The 17,360-nt window shown below is 38.5% G+C and overlaps 1 protein-coding gene across 4 annotated transcripts in view; it reads left to right on the top strand.

Annotated features, from left to right (window-relative positions):
- Positions 1-17,360, top strand: part of DAPK2 (death associated protein kinase 2) — a 190,114-nt gene that overhangs the window by 64,364 nt on the left and 108,390 nt on the right. The gene's annotated exons all lie outside the window — the stretch shown is intronic.

A 17,360-nucleotide genomic window follows, 5' to 3' on the forward strand; every position in this document is an offset into this window, starting at 1 on the left:
GAACTCATCCATTGAGAACCTCTGTATCTAACAGATGAGACAACAGGTCTGGAAAGACCATAGGTTTCTTATAAATAGAGCAGAAAGGAACCTAAGAGTTCACAACTCCCAAATTTTACAGTTGAGGAAACCAAAGCTTAGAAAAGTTCGGTGAGTTGGCCACCTAGATTTTAGATAAATATTAGTTGTTTGATAAAATTTTATTGATAGAATTATAGAGTTAGGAGGAACCTTAGAGATCTGCTAGTCTATTTCCCTCCTTTTGCAGATGAGTTAAACTGAGGCCCAGCCCTAAAGTTATGTGCCTTAAATCACGGAGCCAGCTAGTGCTCTAGAACCACATAATGCTTCCTGGGACAAGTTAGGAGAAGTTTGAAGGAGACCGGATCTGGCCTGGCCCATGAGGTAATGAACCAGGTGCTAAGGAGCATCTCTCCACAAGTACCTGGTGCCACTGTCGGGTGCCTCAGCAAGAACCCCAGTAATGGGAAGGCTGTGCCTTCTGGACTTTATACTCAAGTCCACAGGCCTGCCTCCTTGAACCCTGTCCTATTTCTGAGGAAGACCGAGGTAGAGGAATAAATTGGAGTTTATGAAAAGGATTATCAAAGGTGTGGCTGGGAAACAGCTCTGCCCAACAACCTTAGTTCTGAGGGAGGTGCTGACTAGGGGAGAGCCTTGAATTTTGCCCTTGGCGGAGTGAAATCTGAGGAGCTAAAATTACCTTAAGTCATTCTTGAGAGGGGAGTGGGTGGGTGGGGGCCCGAGCTGGGGCTGAAGACAGAAGGGCCCCAGGAGAGCTCCTGGGGGGTTATTGAGGGCATTGTACTCTAAAGTGTCTCATCAGGGTGTGGAAGTGACTCTGGGTTCTCTCCCAATGGATGACAAGCTGTAGCATCCCCTAGCAGTGAGGATTTGGCTTCCAATAGATTGTATTGGAAAGCTCCACTACCAGAAGAAGAGCTCAGGAATAGAGAGCAGCCTTGAAGTTCTTCACTTGGAGGTGTATCAGTTTGGTTTTGGAATATTTTGGTGATTTTTATCTCCATAGAATCCTTTGCATTTTTAAATTTTTATTTTATTTATTTATTTTATTCACACTTTCTCTGCACAAAATATTTATTAGTTTATTTTGTTCACTTGGAAACGTTATTTTGGGAAGAAGTCTAAGTCTTCACTAGACTCTTAAAGGAGACCATGATAGAGAAAAGGCTAAGAATCAATGCCATATTAGAGTATCAGAGATATTGGCTGAAAAGCAGTCTTGGATCATTTAATCCTAAACCCTTAATTTGCAAGTGAGGAAATAGAGACCCAGAAAGGCCACTCCAGGTCACCTTGATAATAAGAAACAGGACTAGGATTTGGTCTTTGTTGCTCCAAAGCCAGATTCAGCCCTATTTGAGAAACTCTTTGGCCTATGTTTAAGTTCTAGAGCCTTCAAAAAACCTTTGGTTATCTTAGGAGTGCTGTGGAGAGGGCACCAGGCCTGGGATCAAGAAGGCCTGATTTCAGGTGTGGCCTTGGACATTTACTAGCTGTATGATCCACGCAAGCCACTTTACTCTGTTTGCCTCAGTTTCCTCATCTGTCAAATGAGCTAGAAAAGGAAATAACAAATCGCTCTGCCAAGAAAACCCCAAATAGGGGCATAAAGGGTCAGACACGAATGAAAAATGACTGAACAACAACATAGAATCTTTGGATCTTTATGATTCTTTTTGTTTGTGGCACATGATCTTCCTCATTTTTTAAAAAAAAAATTGTTGAAGATTTCTCAGTCCAATTATCAATCATGTCATTCAAAAATATTTATTAAATGTCTACTGTATGTCTAGACTCTATTTAGGCACAGATATAGTGTATAAAGTAGCAGTATTATGTGTTAAAAATCAACCAAACAAGTGAAGTGTTTATTAAGCATCTGCTACATTCCAGATGCTGCTAGAAAGAGTGAAATAATTCTTACCTGCAAGCAGCCTATATTCCATTAGAGGAAATGATAAGTACACATAATACTGTATTCAGCATAAACGTAAAGTAAATAAATCCAAATATATACAAAGTGTAAGATATTAAAGTTAAACATTTATTAAGTGCTTACTGTTTATGTGCCAGACATTGTTGTTAAACCCTACTAATGCAATTTCAAGTAAAAAGATAGAACCTACCTTCCAAGGATTGTAAATAGGGGCAAAACAACACATAAAAGGAAGCTGAAAATTGTAGGGGAGGAGTGATGGAGAAAGAGAGAAGTCTAGAGAGTTAAAAAGAGAACTCAGAGAGGAATGAAGGAAAAATGTTTATGCTTCCTTAAAATGTGGAGGATCTGGGAGAAACTGATCCATCTGAGTAAGAGGTGGGTAGGGTAGTGGGATCTTCCATGGTGAGAAGGTTGCTGTGACATCGTGACACGGTGCCTGTCAGGATGATTAAATAAAGGAATGAAGGGGGTTTTGGAGGGGTGGAGGAAGATGATCCTGGAGCTGCATCTTAAAGGAAGAAGGGATTCTTTGAGGTAAAGGTGAGGAGGAAGTGCATTCCAGGCATGGGTTATGGCCAGTACAAAGGCATGGAGGTGGGAAATGCTGTGTCATGTGTGATGAAATGGGAAAAAAGCCAATTTGATTAGCTTGCAGAATATAGGACAAGGAGTAATATCCATTGAGTCTGCAAACAAGATCATATAATAGGTTTTTAGAATTAAACTCTAGAGTTATTGTCCTGGAGGTCAGAGGGAGCCAGGGGAGTTTATCAAGTGGAGAAGTCAGAAAGCTGGGCTTGGAGTTAGAGCAGGTTTCTAGTCTCAGCTCTGTCACCAACCAGCTGAATGACCTTGAGGTGGGTTCCTTAACCTTAGGCAATTTCCAGTCTGTAAAGTTGATTCAAGGACTACTTTAATTCTGATAATCTATGATTAATACTATCAACACAAATCATTACATATTGAAGCACCATATTGTCTGTGACAGAAACAAAAAATATTGTAGATTCAGAAAAGCAGGAGTTTCTTGAATAATTGGGGGAAATCATAGTGATAGTAGGATTTGAATTAGACCTTTCAGGTTGAGTAGGATGTATATAGAAGGTCATGAATAAGAAAAATTAATATAAGTAAAGGTAAGAGTGAAGATAGCATGTTCATGACACTAAAAACCCAGCCTGGAAATAAGCTAGGATTGATGAGATAAGGACAGATAGAGAGACTCTTGAAAATCTGGTGGAATAATTTAAAAGTGACTGTGATGCTTTCTAGTGACTTGGAGTAGTGACATGGAGTAGCCTTGGGCTGTTGAATGCTGTCAGTGGAATTCAAGCTCTGGCTTGCAAGCTAGAAAGACTTTGGGTATAGGAATATGATCATACTTATACTCTCTGAATTTCATTAACTAAGTACCTGAGAAGGAGTTTGGAGTAGTTGAAAGACTTCTAAGCTTAGTTTCTACAGTCACGAAGACCCTACTCATATTGTATGACTGGAAAAATCACACCTACACATGTCAGTTTTGGTACTCACACTTCTTCAGTACCCTCTGCCTCTGAGTCCTCTCTGATAGAGATTGGAGTAGAGAACATCTTCCAAAACTTGCATTTAAGAAGGGTCCATAGGCCAACCATCTCTTCATTGACCTCCTAGTTGCTGCTCTCTGTTGGAATTCTCTGTCATGTACACCAGCACCTTCCTTCCTCCTGCCTCTTTTATCTCCATTTTGTGTATTATTTTTCTCTGTTAGATTGTAAACTCCTTGAGGGCATGGATTATGGACACCAAGTCCAATATTTTCTTTATTTCTCCAAATTCCTCAGCTAGCCTAGTTTATGAAATTCAGAGAGGCCAGAAAGTTGGCCACAGGGTGGTGAATTTACCAGCCACTATGGGAGTATCTACTATGGGGGTTCACAGTATAATGGTCATGGAGCTGGAAGCCACCTTAGAAGTTGATTACTGCCACCTACTCTGTTTATATAGAAGGAAGCCAAAAGAGCAGAGAAAGTAACTAACTTGACCAAGATTACCTGAGTAGTTAGTGGCAGAGCTAACTATGAACATAGCTCTCCTATATTCAAATCCAGTACTATTTTCACTGCACTGTGATGTGATCCATATGGGTAGAAGTGCCTGCAATGATATATCATAGCTTCAAGTATTGGTGTTAATGGTAGTAAATTCAGAATCACAGAATAGCAGCAAAGTGATATGATTTTTTTTTAAAAAGTGCTTTAAGATTAATCTGATTATTGGGACATGCATGAACATGAGCATGAGCAGACTGCAACATATTACCAATGAAAAACTGCACAGAAAAAAAAAAAAAAAAACATAAAAAGATCTCATCAAGAGAGGGAAAATCCATAGGGAACAACATGCCCTGGACAATTCATACTCTCCAGGCTATATCCCAGCTGGAACACTTCTCTACTGTTTATCTGTAGTGAGAATGAGGATCATCTGCTGTGCTGCTTTTTTCACTTTGCTAAGTTGCTACTTCCCTCTGCTAGTTTTTTTCTTCTTCTTCTGAATTTCAGCTGATATTTAGCCTCTTCTCTAAAGGAGAACATTTATAGTTTTTTTTAAAGAAAGGCTATGGAGCTATTTCACCTCTTTTGTGAGTCAGGTCCACAACTGCACTTAGCCAGTATAACAAAAGTCTCTTAGGTCAAATCTGTCTTTTGATCTTTTAATGTCAACTTTCTCAGGCCAACCTGATATTTGGGTTGGGGAAAGTAAAGTTCTTGTCATTTTTCTTCAAAAATAATATTAGAGGTATTCAATATTACTCTGGAGTTTTTTTTTTTAGCAGGATTGTACCTACGATTATCTTTGTCCTGCATTCCTAAAGCTGTACCCAAATTACTGCTTTCCCTACACAAATATTTATCAAGTATTCACTGTGTGTCCTTGTGTTCTTTTTGACAAAAGGAAAGTCAGAGAATGTAGTGTTCTGGTTGGTTTTCTGGAGGTCTCTGGACCAGCCTTTGTCTCAGTAGATTAATCACCACAAGAATAGCCAGAGATAAAGTCTAAAATCCAAATTCTTTATTGTTTCCTTGCCTGGGGCCTGATTAGCTTTCTTGAGTCCCTTCTGATGGGCCTTGGTCTCAGGAGGGAGAGCAGGAAGACAGGCCAGCCACCAGGAGCCTGACTGCAGACGGAATGAATTTCTCTTCTTGGCTCGGAGAGCTTGAGCTCCCACCTTCAATCCTCTGTCTTCTCTGAGTCTGACCTTGGTTGAGTTTGTCCTACTTTATATGCTCATTGTAGGTGTGAATTTTGTAGAACTATATTAAGTACTAAGTACTGTACATGTACTGAACTATTAATCACCATGCTAAACTAGATAACCATCATCTTATCAATTCCACTGAGTTAGCACCTTGTAAGAATCCTTGTTTTAAGTACAGAGTTCTGGCCCATAACTAGAGAACATTTAAAGTAACTAGGCTAGATTAGTCTAGAAATTAACTTCATTTAAAAAAAAATTTTACTTTTGAAATGGCTAATTGTATTGTATAACTATACTGTATCAACAAATATTTAAGTACCTCTTATAGGGAGCACAGTGCTTTAGAGAATACAAAGAATAATTCATGGTTTTTGCCTTCAAGGAATTTATGATCTCATTGGGAAGATACAATATTCGTCAAAAAGTTAAATAATGAAAGAAAGAATATGAAAGATATACTAAGAACAGTATTGGATGCTAAGTATCAAATGTTCATGTGGTTAAGTGTTATGGGAGGAGCTTAGAGTAGTAAGAGAGAGTATTGTAGATAGTAAAGATTATAAAAGGATCCATGAAAAAGAAGACAGGCCTTGACTTGAGGGCAAATAGGACTTAAGTAGATGACAAGGAGGAGAGAGCAGAGCTCAGAAAGGTATAAGCAAAGACAGACAAAAATTGGCATATTCAGGGGATAGATAGTAGAATAGTATGATTAGAGGATTCATATAGATGGAAATAGGAAGGGAAGTCTCTAAAAATAAGATGGGGCCAGATTGTAGAGACCCTCAAAGGCCAAACTAAGGAAAGATTGTGCATTACCACTATGGATACTTTTTACTTTGTGTGTTTATTGTACTGTACCCTAAAAATGAAGGGAAGGCTTTTCTAGGCCTGTCGGGTTGTGTAAGTGAAAAAACAGAATGAAATAATGAAACATGAGTAGTTGTCTTTTATACTTTTTCCCTCTTCCGTAGGCATCCTTCTATTATCTGTCTTAGCTGTGACATGTATTTTGTAGAGTGTTTGACAGGTTTTAGCTAGTTGTTTTTCAAAAGCGTTGTGGAACCTAGATTGCTTGTAAGAAAAAAGGAGAATAGTTTCTATTTATTTTTTGGCTACTTGTGAAATTGGTATGATTTGTGTTCCCCATTCCACCCTTGATAACAGATTTCCTTGGTTTAACTCTATATCAGTGAGGTTTGAAATCATGAGGAAATATGATTCAGTGGAAAGAACACTGAGCAGTATGAAAAAAATGATCCATCTCTTACCATCGTTAAAATTTTTGCCATCGTTTGTATAAAATAATGGGATAGTACAAAATTATAAGGTGGAGTTTTAGGAAAGGATCAGTGGAATGGATAGAAGCATGACCCATTACCTTGAGATCTTAGTGAAATAGAAAGACTAGACCCTATGTTGGAGTAAAATATTCATTGAATCCACTATCAGTCTTTCCAGTTGTCCAAATGTTCAGGAAGCAAATGAAATAGGAACTTTGTAGGAAACACAATAGGGGATAAGCCAGTAAAGGACAATCATTCTTAATCAGTGAGGAATAAAACACTTCAAGGATTAGTTCTGGGGTTTAAAATGCTACATTCATTGAAAACACAGTGGATAGGCTTGGATTAAGGCTGAGATGTAAATTGAAGGTGAAGATGTTAAATTTTACTTAAGAAAAGAACCAGTCTTAAGGAATATGCTAGGCTAGTGAACTGGGAATAAAGATGGGTTGAGAGCATGAGTGGGACTGTGAAAAGGGGTCTTACATGGCTAAATGGAATATTATGATGCTATTTTATAAGTCTGACAGTTGTTTTTGATTTTGACTTTTTAAATGACTTTTCCTCTTCTTTCTTCATCAGCCTTATAAACTCTAACTTCATCTTCACCCCTAAGGGAAGTTGGTTTTGCTGAAACACAGACCAGAGAGATAAAGCTTTCATTGGTGGGTAAGGAAGAGACTGGTGTAGAGAGAGGGCATTGAAGGTTAGCAGCAAAAGCTGTTCCTAGCTTCCCCAATATATTTCATTAGACTAGCAGTCAGATGTGGATTATCTTCCCATCCCTGTCTCTAATTAGTTGTATGACCTTGGAAACTTTGACTTCCTTATTTAGGCTTCAGGTTCCTCATGAGAAAAATGAGATAGTTGAACCATATGAACTCTAACTTATCTTCTAGTTCAAAAAATGTTGTGGCTTTTTTTTTTTTTTTTTTTTAATATAAAGTTTTGCATATATAGGTCTCAGTATGCAGAGTATATCCCCTGACTTGGTAATCCTGCCTAGCCCACAACATTCCTGAGTTCATTCAAACCATATTGAAATGTAATTGGAAAATATTTAACAAAATAAAAAGAAATATAGTATATAAAAAAGATAATATTCTGTCAATATTCAGCACACAGGAATTCTTATGGTTCTTGTTTCTATTTGATTTTGGAACCAGTGGTCTAATCTGACACTAGACTGAGGCTCTCTTCCTTTTCTTCTTCTTTCCCTTTCATGTTATATTTCTATAATATGTTTTTTTGTTTTGTTTTGTTTTGTTTTGTTTTACCTAGAGTCCATGGGTCCACAAAGGCGTCTAGGAATGGATTGTGGAGGAAGAAAAAAATTGATGTCTTTATTTTCAGTAACTTTTGATGTCCTTTGTAATTCTATGTATTTTATTTTATCACATTTGCATTATTTGCATTGCATTTAAAAACACATTATCATGAGGAGTCTCTATACTTCATCAAACTGCTATGACACACACAAAAGTTAGAATCTACCTTGGTAGAAGTAAGCTCCTTGAGGGCAGGGTCTGTGTAGCCTTTATATTTAATATTTCTACTATAGTACTATATATAGTACTATAGTAGTACTATATAGCATAGTGTCTGGTATATATGATCTCGTATACTGATTGCCACAGGTACAAAAGGTTTTTTTCTTTAGCTGTTTGTGGGCACCATGACCATACTAACCAAAAACACTTGATCTATATATATGGCTCCTTGTCCTTATTCCTAGTAAAGATGCTCTTCTGCCTGCTACCCTTTCCTGGATTCTGTCCAACTCTAGAATGTCTTTCCTTAAAAAGTACAGTGTGATATAATGGGAAACACACCAGAATTATAGTCATAGGGCTCAACTATAAAATTATGACACACACCATTTAGGAAAATTCTCTTTAAAATTATGACATGTAGTAATGTGAGCTAATATTTATCTTTATATGTTATCCTTATTTATATCACATATGAAACCATTATATTTCATATATTTATTTCATACATTTATTGCATATATTTTATGTAAATATTTTTTGGTTACTACATATGAGATGTAGTGATGAAAATTATATTCAATATTCCTGTTGTGGACACAACATAGTTTAGGTAACATCTTCTATTTTGTTCTTAGTACCCTTCTTTATATACTCCTGATGGGTCTACACTGAGTCTAGGAAATTAAAGACCCCTCAATGGAGTTTATGGTTTGATTCAGAAAAGTCAAGTTTAAACAGGAAGATATACTTTCCAAAATCAAGCTCCTGCAGACTTCATATCTAGTTCTATATGCTAAGAGTTAGAAACAGCAGGAGTGAGGGACCTCTCTGTGATCTTTTTCCCCATATGTGAAATGAGAATTGTAATAAAATATCCCTTTCCTATTTTGCTAAAGTGTTCTAACGATTAAATGGAGAATGTTTTCAAAGCCCTTGAAAATCTTCCAATAAAAGGAGCAGGTAAGTAGAAAGACAACATTGCCAAAGGAGAAAAAAAAAGTTGTCGTTATCATCGATGTGGTACCCAGCCAAGAATGTGAGATTAAGAAATAACTTCAAGTAGTGTAGAGCTCTCAGAGTGGAGTATTCTTGAGTTTGGTCCTTGACACCATTAGGAGCCAGTTCTACAAGTTGTGCCTTCGTGTTTAGTGAGGGCAACACTGGGAGAAGACTGAAGGGCTAACAGTGTGTGAAGAAGGTCAAGGCACATGTACCAGATCCAAAGATGGTGAGCCCAGTTTAGCACATTTCCCTAATGCAACTGGGAGGAACCTTACCCAGTAGTCTTCTAGTTCAGTCCTATTCCTACTGTGCCATTTTATGGTGAGGAAACTGAGACTCGGAGAGAAGTCCAAAGTCACAAAAGTAAATTAGATGAGAGAAAAAAGAATTTGGTCCTGGTGATTTCTGACTTCACATCTCAACACTTTTCCTTAATATTTCAAAGGTTCTTAACCTGTTTGGTATTGCGGTCCCCTTTGGAAGTCTGGTAATACCTATAGATATGCTTTTAAACACATAAAATACATGGGATTACAGAGAAAAACAATTATATCAAGATACCATCAAAACCTAAAAAAAAAAAATTTTAGGTTCACAGCCTCTTGGTTAAGAACCTTTGAAAAATAAGTCCATTTTCTACATGTACTGCTTTAACATTTGCAAAGTGCTGAATATCTCATTTCATCCTTAGAACAACTCTGAGAGGTAGGAGCTATTATTATCATCCCCATTTTACAGATGAGAAAATGAGGCAGACTAAGGTTGAATGACTTTTCTAGAGACATTCAGCTATGAAGTGTCAGAGGCTTGTTTTGAATTGTGTCCTGACCCCATGCCCACACTGTGCACTACATGGAGCTTCTTAGCTGCCTGCTTTTGAGTGAAAGAGACCCTAAATAGGGAGCAGGATTTAGATTCAGGAAGATCTGGATTCAGATTTATACTTCTAATCTCTATGGGCAAGTCTTATAATCTCTGAGCCTGGTTTGCTCATCGGTAAAATTGGCATGGTACAGTACAATGCAGAGGTGCGGCTGGTTGGCATAGTGGATAGAGCACTGGGCTTATTATTATTATCATCATTATTTTTATTATTCTCTCTAGCCCACCCTCCCTCTCTGTCCCTTCTCCTCTCTCCCATTTGCCAGTTTTACTGATAGAGACACTGAAGGGGGTGAAGGTGGGAGTGGGGGACAGAAATGTCTTGAGCAGTAAATAGTGAGTTAGGTCACCTGGCTTCTCAAATCCAATGTTCTTTCCACCTCAGCACTCCATCCTCTCTTCCTCTTGGCAAATGGAGCAGCCTCCCTGATGTCCCTGAATAACAGAGAGCCCATAATTCTAGGCACTTAAAACAATTACTTTTAGAATGGCAGATGGGATATTTGTCAGATTGTGTCAACAGCTGAGATGGCATTTGATCAGCCAGTGTGACAATCCCATTCAAGGAACTTGTCCCAACACAGATGTGGCTTTGAGGATGAATGCCTTTCAAACTAATGATCCCAAACTGCTGAGTGATCTTTTTCCAAAATGTAGTTGATGAAAATCATACATCAGACAAATGTGACCCCATGTTGTCTGACAAATCTTAATTACTTACACTGACATTATTGAAATATTGATGAGCCAAGAGACTCATTAAGATATTGCTTTAAAGTAAATGATGTAATGCATGAATTGTTTTTGTTCCTCAAAGGGTGATCAGAATGGAAAAGAATGAAAGGCAGTGACTCAGCCATCAAGGCAGGCTCTGGGCTCTGCCAGGGACGCAGTCCCAGTTATGTTCAAAAAGCATTTATTCAGTGCCTTCTGTGTGCAAGACACGGGAACAAAAGATAGATCTCCTATGGAGATTACTTAATGAAAGGGAAAAGGCAGCACCCCAACAGCCAGGCTTCTGGTTAGTTTCTTTCATTGGCTTCCGAAAGCAAAGCTAGAAGTAATGGGTGACAAGTTGGGACTTGATGTAAGGAAAAAAACCTCTATGACAATTAAAGGTATGCAAAGAATGGGATGCCCAGGGAGATAGATAAATGGGTTTCCCCTTGTTGGAGATCTTCAAACTAAGGCTGGATGACCACTTGTCAAGTATATTGTTGTAGAGAAAATGCCCTTTTTTGGGGGGGTTGTTTTTCATTTGTCATTGAACCTCTTTGAGCCTCAGTTTCCTCATCTGTAATATCAGAGGGAGAGCAGGAAGATAGGAGTCTTTCTAGCTCTACATCTATGAACCAAAATCTTAATGCCATCTTTTTCTGTGATGTGAGAGGCACATTGAGAAAGAATGTTGGATTTGAAGTTGAAGGTGGTTGTTGTTCAGTCCAACTCTTTGAGATGCCATTTCTTGGGAAAATTTTTGGAGTGATTTGCCATCCTTCTCCAGATCATTTTATAAATGGGGAAACTGAAGCAAACAGTACCACTGTACCAGCTAGCTGACCCAAGTTGGAGGATGTAGTTTCAAATCCTTACTCTAGTATTGGTTTTTACCTTTGTCACCTGAGACAAGTCAGTAAATCTCTGGGCATCTATTTGTTCTCTATGACAATGAGACAATTGAACAGCTAACGTCTGAGTTGTCTTCCAAACTCTTAGATACGATTCTAAATACTAGATGAACTAAGATTGAACTTGTTGTCTTCATCTTCCAAACTCATTCTGCTTTTTAGGTAGTGAAATGATGTTGTTGTGAGGATCAAATGAGTGAATATTTATAAAAAGCCCTTAGCACAATGCCTGGCACATAGGGGGTGCTTTATATTTCCTTCCTTTCTTTACCCTTTTTGTCTCAGTTTCTCTATCTATACAATGAACTGGAGAAGAAAATGGCAAACTATCCCACTATCTTTGCAAAGAAAACCCCAAATGGAACCTCAAAGAGTCAGAAATGACTGAAAAATGATAAAGCTATTTTCTTCTTTGTCATTTAGACCTGGGACTGCCTTGGAAAAGTGTGTCCAACTTTCTCTGTTGGTTGGGCCAGATTTTCCTTGTAAACAAGGACCAAGTTGAAAAGTTCAAAAGAGCCATCTTCTGTGCTTTCTGCCACCCTTTTTGTATTCCCGCCAGTATCTGGGTGGCCCTCCCTCCATCAGGCTGGTAGATTTAGAGCCAGAAGAGAATTTAAGGGTCAATTAAAGATGATGAAGGTAGGAAAGCTGAGTCCAGGTCCTTTGGACTTAAAAAAAGATCCAGTCTTCTTTTGAAGACCTCATGTTGTGCTGTAGCAGCCCATCATCCCCTCCTTTTTGAGAGAGAGCCTGGTGTAGCGGATAGAATCCTGGCCCTCAAGTCACCGTGCCAGAACTGGGTCAGGAAGATCTGAGTTCAAATTTGGCTTCAGACACTCACTTGTTGTGTGACCCTGGGCATTTAATCTCTGCCTCCGTTTTCTCATATGTCAGATAAGGATGGAAGCCAAACTTCAAGATTCCAGTTCCCTCTAAAAGTCTGTCAGAGATTTACAAAGGTAGAGGGGATAGAACTTTGAATTTTGAACTTCTTTCTTGTCCATGTAAACTCTGGGAAGGTATGTCAGGCCCGATTATGAAGGAGGCCCTTCGGGGACAGCTGGGTAGTGCAAGGGATAGAGTGCTGGGCCTGAAGTCAGGAAGTCTCATCTTCCTGAATTCAAATGCAGCCTCAGACAGACACTTAGTAGCTGTCACCTTGTTTATTCCTCTCTTAAATGAGCTGAAGAAGGAAATGGCAAACCATTCCAATATTGTTGCCAAGAAAATCCCAAATGAGGTCACGGAATCAGATATGACAGGACAAAACAACAAAAGAGGGTCTGGAAGATTACAAATACTGACTTGGAGTACGTCCCCTGTATGTCAATCAGAAAACATTTATTGAGGGCTTACTATGTGCTTGTCACTGAAATCAAAGAGGAGTAAGTCAGTCCCCTTCCTCAGAGAACGCATCGTGATGGAAAAATAAGAGATAGGAGAAAAGACAAATTATTCATTTTTGCGTCCCAGTAAGAGTAAAGTCATGGATATAGTGGCAGTGCCTCCTGCATTTAAATGGTATGTTATAGTTCAGAGATGTTTCACTTACAGATTATTTCACTGGCTTCTCATTACAACTCTATATACTATATAAAGTATAAAGGTAGTGAGAGTGTGGGGATCCTCACTTTAAAGATGAGGAAAATAAGGCTCAGAAAGGGAAGGAAGTTGTTCAAAGTTACTCAACTAATAAGTTATAGAGTTGAGACCAGATCTTTTGATTTTTAAAGACAGTGTTTTTATTACTGTACCAAAACATTAATTTTTGTTGAATGAGGTGATTCAGGCCAGTTCCAATGGTCTTGTGATGGAGAGAGTCATTTGTACCCTGAAAGAGGACCGTGGGAACTGAGTATGGTTACAACATAGTATTTTCACTTTTTTGTTGTTATTTGCTTGCACTTTGTTTTCTTTCTCATTTTTTTTCCTTTTTGATTTGACTTTTCTTGTGCATTGTGATAATTGTGGAAATAAGTGTAGAAGAATTGAATGTTTAACATATTTTTGACTATTTGCTGTCTAGGGGAGGGGGGAAGGAAGGGAGAAAATTTTGGAACACAAGGGTGAATGTTGAAAATTATCTATGCATATGTTTTGAAAATAAAACATTTAAAAATGTTTGAACTGAATTAAATGCTAAAAATATAAGGAAATAAATGCTAATTGGTAGTATAGACTGTTAACCCCTCATTTTACGGACAAAGGAAACTGAGATTCAGGGAAAGCATTGGATAGAAGAGTTAATATTTGGCCCCAAGTCTTTGGACTCCAAATCCACCCTTTTTTCCATTACCCCTTCATTGCCTCTTTTAGATTTTGGGAAGGAAGGAGGAGAGCTGCCCTTGGCTGGGGGGACCTAGGAAGACTTCATAAAGATGTAGAGTTTGAATTGAGCATTGAAGGATAGGAAGTATTTGGAGAGGTCAAGGGGAGAATACATTGTGTGTCCTAGGAGGCAACTCTCTCCCCCCTCTTCCTTTTCTTCCAGAGTTGTTGATCAACCTTATAAGAGCCTAGCAGGCCCAGAGGAGTGTGCATGAGATGAGTGGGTGTAGGCTGGCTCTAGGATTCTTCAAGATTCAAGTGCCTAGGAACCATAGTACATCTCTTAAGGCACGTGTACAGATGTGTGTATGTGTTTACATGCCCAATAGGGTTGGCTGAGATTATTCATTTGTTCATTCAATAACTATTTATTAGGCACTCCAGCTACCAACTAAGGGAAAAGAACCTTCTCTTCACCCTACAGCCTGGGAGTGTCTTGGGCTTCCAACCTAAAAAATACCTCCTTGACTTTGGCCTGGAATAGCGCAGTAGAACATATCAACAAAAGATTCTTTATAACTACCCTTTGTTGTCGCATCTAGAACTGGGAACTGGGAGCACCTGGAGAAAAGGGGAGGTCTCCTGTGCAAGTCTCAGGAAGTCTGCTGTTTAGGACCCTATGAGAAAGTGAGAAGAGATTCAGAGAATAATAGCTAGCATTTAAGGAGTGCCTATTATGTGCAGAGCACAGGCAAATGTTATCTGGTTTGATCTGGTAAATGTCTGAGGCCCTATTTGAACTCAGGTCTTCCAGACTACAGACTTCGTCATCTATGCACTGTACCACTGAGCTGTCTCTTGAAGAGAAATAACAACGCCCTTGTCCACCTCAGTTTCCTCATCTGTAAAATGCAAATTAGAAAGCCTCAAAGTTTTCTGGCATTTAAAAAGCTTGAAAGACATAATTTCTGGATAATTAGTCGTTGTGTTAACTATGCTAGCATTTTAATGAGAGGTCAATGACACTCTCAAGTGCCAAGGACCATCACGGTGGTAGATTCATGGCTTCAGTGCCCTCGAAAGAGGAGATGGCAATCTCCTGATTAATTAACAATTAATAAGAGAATGAATATTACAGAGAAGGGTTGACATCATGTCTTCTTAGAGAGACCAGCCTTGGGCAATCCAGTCAAAGAATCTACTTGCACCTAAGCCTGATTGAGTGACACTCACCTTAGACTAGAGATTACTTATAAGGTTGGGTGGGATCTGATAGAGGAGAAAGTTATTTCAACCTGGAAAGACTGAATTTTTGAAATGAGGACTTTAGAAAAAGGGAGAACTCTGGATCTCCCCAAGTCATTGATTATTAGTAATCATTTCTCTCAATTTTCAGCTCTGAATTTAGTATCCTATGCATTAAGAATCCAGTTAATTAAAGAAAACTAACATATTTTGAGAGTTTAATAACATGATGGATGGTCAATGACTTTGGACTGGTTTGTTGTTAGAGTATCATTTATTCTTTCTTTCCCATTTTGAAAAGTTGGTGAATTGACTTTTCACACACACAACTAGAATACTTTTAAGGACATTTGACCTGTCCTTAAAATTTGTACCTATTTTACAGATGAATAAACAGAGATATAGGAACCACCGATGGCATCAGGTGATGTCTCTGAACCAGTGCTTACTTTTTCTAACTATAGAAGTGCCCCTATTTGGGCCAAATTCATGGCTCTTTTTCTACTAATACCTATGGGTATGGCTCAATGATCTAATTTCCAGGAATTTGCCTGAGTTAATTTGTCAGGATCATCTTGCCCCACCAACAGCCAAGAGCACTGTTTTCTGAGGTTAGATTTCATCAGGTAGATTCTGCATATTTGTGTTGTAGAGTTATTGTCAAGAGTCTCCACACAGCAGGAAGAAAGGATGTTGAATCCTTCAGCCTGATGAAGGGTGTGTGTGAGAGAGAAGCTGATCCTGTGGGTGGGGTAACAGACTTCCATGATTACCACACTTTTAGCTGTTCCTGGTCTTGCCTTGTTGGGACAGGACCTCAGTCTCACTCTCTGTCAGGAAAAGGGAGAACTGTCAGTTCTCATGATAAGGCAGGAATGTGCGTGCTGGGCCAAATCTAAGAGCCAGAGTGAGCTCCAGTTGCTCTTCTATAGCCCAGTGACACTCGTGGAGAATGTAACTGCCCAGATCCAAAGTGGGCCAGACCCAATGGGACAATGGACAGAATAATCTGGCTTGGACCCTTAACCCCAGTTTATTTAGCCGGGCTTTCATTTGAGTGGATAGTGTTGTTATAATTCATATGACTTCTCTCAGATGGTTTTGTTTCTACTTGTGAGGCAGTCCTAGAACCTCTGTCTTCCTTTTAATTATAATGTGCACTTATGGGCCTAGAACCATGTACAATTAATGGTCTATACAAATAGACACGAAAGCAATTGCCTCTTTTCTAGGATCAGAGTTTACCAGTTTTGTTCTCTAGTGCAATTCTTTTTTTTTCAAATTAAAATTTTTTAATTAACAAAACATTTTTTTCTCCTTATTTATTGTTAGCGGTAAGTAAAAAACAAAACCTTAAACTCTTGTGTAGAAAAAAAATACACATAGTCAAGTAAAACAAATTTTAGCATTATCCATGTCCCAAAACAATGCCTCATTCTGCATCTATCAACTCTCAGGAGGTGATTAGCATCTATATCAGCAGTCTCTAAGAATTGTGGCTGGGCATTATGTGGATCAGCATTTTTAAAGTCTTTAAGGTGTTTCTTTTCTTTCCCCCTTTTTTTTTTTAAGGTGTTTCTTTTTTATGGCACTGCTATTGTATATCTTATTTTCCTGGTTCTGCTCGCTTCACTCTGAATCAGTCCATATAAATAAATCTTTCCAGTTTTCACTGAAATAAACCTTTCATCATTTCTTATGGTTTTTGGTGTCTTTCATCTTACCACCACCACCACCCACCTCTACCCCTAGACTTTGGACTTTGCCTTTGAATTCTCCTGAAGCTTTTGTCTGTGAATACCTCTAATTTTCTTGTGATTTCTAGCACTTAATCAAACTCCTGATTTCTCTTGGCCAGCCTTGACTGATGTCAGTCTATCAGCCGTATGGCCATGTTGTGGAGTTTGTCAAGAAGTCCATTTGGACATCCATTTTTTTTTTTTTTTTTTTTTTTTTTTATGGATAGTAATTGCATAGTAAATGCTTCTTGAATTGATTTTTTTTTTTTTGTTTTGTTTTTTTATTTTTGTATTCATTTTTCCAAATTACCCCCCCTCCCTCCCCCCGATGACAGGCAATCCCATACATTTTACATGTGTTACAATATAGTCTAGGTACAATACATGTGTGTGAATACCATTTTCTTGTTGCACAATAAACATTAGAATCAGAAGGTACATGCAACCTGGGCAGATAGACAGTAGTGCTAACAATTTACATTCACTTCCCAGTGTTTCTTCTCTGGGTGTAGCTACCTCTGTCCATCATTGATCAACTGGAAGTGAGTTGGATCTTCTTTATGTTGAAGATTTCCACTTCCATCAGAAT

The sequence above is a fragment of the Sminthopsis crassicaudata genome, chromosome 2 (assembly GCF_048593235.1).
Source record: "Sminthopsis crassicaudata isolate SCR6 chromosome 2, ASM4859323v1, whole genome shotgun sequence".
Lineage (NCBI taxonomy): Eukaryota > Metazoa > Chordata > Mammalia > Dasyuromorphia > Dasyuridae > Sminthopsis > Sminthopsis crassicaudata.